This window comes from Lupinus angustifolius, chromosome LG04 (genome assembly GCF_001865875.1).
Source record: "Lupinus angustifolius cultivar Tanjil chromosome LG04, LupAngTanjil_v1.0, whole genome shotgun sequence".
In the NCBI taxonomy this organism is placed as follows: domain Eukaryota; kingdom Viridiplantae; phylum Streptophyta; class Magnoliopsida; order Fabales; family Fabaceae; genus Lupinus; species Lupinus angustifolius.
This window is the reverse complement of record NC_032012.1, coordinates 4,536,441-4,541,338: the sequence shown is the minus strand read 5'-3', so window position 1 is coordinate 4,541,338 and position 4,898 is coordinate 4,536,441.

Below are 4,898 nucleotides of genomic sequence, written 5' to 3'. Positions count from 1 at the left end.
ATGATGATGAAATCAAAGGAACCTTTAGGAAGTGTTTTGGAAAAATAAGAATGTATGTATTTCTATTTGTTTTTAGCCTTAAACCATGGCTTGGAACAAGTTGGAAAAATAGAAACTTTTGTTAAAAAGGATGCTAAGGTTTATGAGTACATGAATGCCTCATAAAACTCTTAAAGGATACTTCGAATAACTTACTTTAAAATGGTAAGATTGTCAAAGAACGTCTTAAATCGGAATATGTAGTTTCACTAAAAACCGTACCTTTAAAAATGAATGGAAATCGTGAACGAACTTTCGATGAAAAAGGATGGTCAAGAACATGTGATGTTGGACCGGATGGATGAAAGGGATGTATGATCACATATCGGAAAACTAACGAGTTTTTATTATGGTAGTTACGAAGATTCCGGCATTTGAACCTTGTAACACAACCGAACCATAGTGATTTCGTAAAGCACGCTTCATTAAGGTGAGAGAGAACACATCGTGACATAGTGGTGTCCGAATATGACACCCGAATCTAAACCATCTCAAAGGTTTTGGGGTTAACTTGGATTTTAAGAAACCCAAGATTTTTATGTTTGAATGCTTTTGAATATATATGATTGTTGATGAAATATGTTGAATATTGTATATGAATGTTGTTGGGAACTTTTCTGGGTGCAGGTGTTTGTAAAACCATGTTTAAATGTGTTTTCGATTGTCGAAAAGGGCAAAATTGGTATTCTGTCCAAGTCCTCGTCGCTTGGGCGAGAAACTCTCGCCTGGGTGAGCACAGTCTCGCTTGGGCGAGGACTAGGTGAGGGACTGGGCGAGGGGAAGTTTTGGTTCTGGAACTTCCTCGCCTGGGCGACAAAAACTCTCTTGGGCGGGCACGCCTCGCCTGGGCGACAAAGGGCCTCGCTTGGGCGAGAACGCCCAGGATTTGAATGAGTCCCTAGAACTCTCTCGCTTGGGCGAGAGAGGTCTCGCTTGAGCGAGAAGAGACCTCGCTTGGGCGATAGTACTTTCGCCTGGGCGATAGTACTTTCGCCTGGGCGATAGTACTTTCGCCTGGGCGATAGTACTTTCGCCTGGGCGATAGTACTTTCGCCTGGGCGATAGTACTTTCGCCTGGGCGATAGTACTTTCGCCTGGGCGATAGTACTTTCGCCTGGGCGATAGTACTTTCGCCTGGGCGATAGTACTTTCGCCTGGGCGATAGTACTTTCGCCTGGGCGATAGTACTTTCGCCTGGGCGATAGTACTTTCGCCTGGGCGATAGTACTTTCGCCTGGGCGATAGTACTTTCGCCTGGGCGATAGTACTTTCGCCTGGGCGATAGTACTTTCGCCTGGGCGATAGTACTTTCGCCTGGGCGATAGTACTTTCGCCTGGGCGATAGTACTTTCGCCTGGGCGATAGTACTTTCGCCTGGGCGATAGTACTTTCGCCTGGGCGATAGTACTTTCGCCTGGGCGATAGTACTTTCGCCTGGGCGATAGTACTTTCGCCTGGGCGATAGTACTTTCGCCTGGGCGATAGTACTTTCGCCTGGGCGATAGTACTTTCGCCTGGGCGATAGTACTTTCGCCTGGGCGATAGTACTTTCGCCTGGGCGATAGTACTTTCGCCTGGGCGATAGTACTTTCGCCTGGGCGATAGTACTTTCGCCTGGGCGATAGTACTTTCGCCTGGGCGATAGTACTTTCGCCTGGGCGATAGTACTTTCGCCTGGGCGATAGTACTTTCGCCTGGGCGATAGTACTTTCGCCTGGGCGATAGTACTTTCGCCTGGGCGATAGTACTTTCGCCTGGGCGATAGTACTTTCGCCTGGGCGATAGTACTTTCGCCTGGGCGATAGTACTTTCGCCTGGGCGATAGTACTTTCGCCTGGGCGATAGTACTTTCGCCTGGGCGATAGTACTTTCGCCTGGGCGATAGTACTTTCGCCTGGGCGATAGTACTTTCGCCTGGGCGATAGTACTTTCGCCTGGGCGATAGTACTTTCGCCTGGGCGATAGTACTTTCGCCTGGGCGATAGTACTTTCGCCTGGGCGATAGTACTTTCGCCTGGGCGATAGTACTTTCGCCTGATCAATCAATTTATGTTCATTAGATGTCTTACTCTCTCTGATGTATTGTTTCTTGTTTTGTATATATTGCTATGCAGATGGCCAACAACAGCACTCCCATCCGAGGCTATCACTTCACGATGTCCCCGATGGGACAATGAGATAGTGATGGGCACAGATACACATACACAGGCCCCTACAGTCTGTCGTTGCACATGGTGTGCAACGGGTCATCGATGATGATCCCTCAACCTGACACCTACATTGATGCTTCTTTCACCTTGCCGCCAAGGAGGCTAAGGTCTCTAGAGGATGGACTTCGATACCTGCCAGTCAGGAGTGATGGCGTCGTTCCCTCCCACGGTCGGAGGACGTGGTCAGATTGTTTGGGTGCTCCGTCATCCAGTAGAGCCACGATGAGCCGAGTTCTTGGAGGAGGTCCCTGCAAGAAGGCTCCGGTGTTGAGAATGTTATCCCCTCCGAATTATGCCGCTGGATTATGGCATAATGAAGTGGAGGAAGAAGAAGAGGAGGACGAGTTCGTTGAGCTCGTCAATGTAGAGAGCTCGGTGGAGGTGATCGACCTCGTGTCTGACTCGGAAGAGGAGGAGGACCCGAGTGAGGGGTCCAGCATTCTGGGAATCTTTTGAGTCAGCTTGTGGATTCGTCGATGTCCCCTTTTTGGTTTTGGTTAGGGTTGTGTTTCTTTTTTATTTTGTATATGTTAGTGGCGATGTAGTTTCCGCCTTTGTTGACCTACTTTGTATGAACTAATTATGTCTTAACTGATTATATGCATTATGTTATGCAGGAAATTGTGAATCAGGTTAAGTTATCATTCGATAATTACAAGTTGATTTCCGCATTCGAGTTACTTAAAGTGATATCCCGGAAAAGAAAGATTTTTAAAAAGGAAACAATTTTATGTCACTAATTCAAAAAAAAATATCCCATTTTTCCGCAATGTTTTTTAGAAGTATTTTTCGGGGCGTTACAAGAGTAATGAAGAGATTTGAAAGCATGATGTTAACATATATTGTAGAGAGAAAAAATAATGATTAACAACAGAACTAAAGGGTCTAAACATTTAGAAAACATAAGAATTTGATGGTAATATTAGATAATTAAAAAGCAAACATAACAAATCAGAAGCAAAATAGTGAAAAACAATGAGAAAATTATAGAAGTTCTTTAGACAACAAAACTTTTAAAAGGCAAGAAGCAAACCTTAGGTATGAGTAACTAAAATGCTCGTAAAATTTGAACATTGAGATGTATTCTTTACACGACCATATGTATACTGCAATGCTAATCATTGAAGAGTATTAGGAAATATTAAATGACTTCTTAGTATTGATATAATATATATATTACTTTGAAAACTTCATAAAAGATTGTGTAAATTCTCAATGCTGAAAATGAAAATATTAAATGCAATGGAAAGTAGCATTAAATGGAAAATAAAAAAATTCCTAGTTACGTACCCAAATAGAAAAGTAAATAAAAAACGTTATTACATATGCAACAATTAATTGAACATATAATCAGCGAAGAGTCTTATGTAAAAATTTAAACAATAAATAAAATCTTTAAATTGGAACAATAATAATTTAAATCAATAATATTTTAATTTAAAAATGATAATTAAATCACTAAATATTTTAATTTCTTACCTTCGGGAACTGGAAAATTGGGAAAGAAAAACATTTTACATATGAAAATAAGTAATTAACTTAATTTTAATCACTTTATAATCTATATATTTGGTTGACTAATATATAGAATAAAAACTTATATTGTCCATTGTTAATATTGATTTTTAAGATATGTACCCTATTGTTACTATTTAATATTGCAATAGTAACATGTCAATATTATAATCAACTCTAAATTCTAAAAAATATATACATAATGAGCATTACTTAAATTAAGGAATAAAAAATAATTAAAACAAATATAAATCAAATATATGTTACAATACATACAACTTTATATATCTTATGATTGTTTTTAATATAATGAATGTAGAAGAATCAATTTCATTATCACAATTAAATCAAATTAAAGATATGACTTTATTTTAAGCAAAAATGTTGTTTTTTTAATAAGGGTCAATGATAATAAACATTTATATCTATAATGAGAGCTGTGGTTAAAATTAAGGAATCAGAAATAACTTTGATTGAAATTGTATTATTATTTGAATTAGTCATTTTCCTCAGATTATTATTCTATTTTTGGTGGATGATTTTACCTGCAGGAAAGAGATAGAAAAAGACATCATTATACTTTATATTGTTCCTGTGTGAGGATGAAGGACATGAGACCTTATAATGTATTGAGCAACACATCATTATCATATTAATTTAAAAATCAACAATAAATTTATAACTCATTATTATTTGAATATAAAATAAGAATAATTTCAAAAAACATATTATTATTATTTGACTCTAAAATAACTACAAAAAATTAAAATTAAAAAATTGTTACTATTGTTATTACTCTTAATAACTACTAACAAATATAAATAAAAGAAAATTATTATTATTCTTTTTTATTATATTTCTTATCGTTACTATTTGAATACTATAAAAGTAACATTGCAATATTAGAATCAAATCTAAACTATAAACAAAATATGTTTATAATGAGTTTTAACTAGGGGTGTTCAAATTCAGACCGGTCCAATAATAAAACCGAAAACCGATCCAAAATAGACCGAAACCGCAAAAACCGAATGCATTTCGACCGTGTTGGACTTATTTTTTGAAGACCGATTGGTCCGGTCTTGATTTTGGTTTCACCTCTTGGATCCAACCGATCCAGACCGGACCGAAATT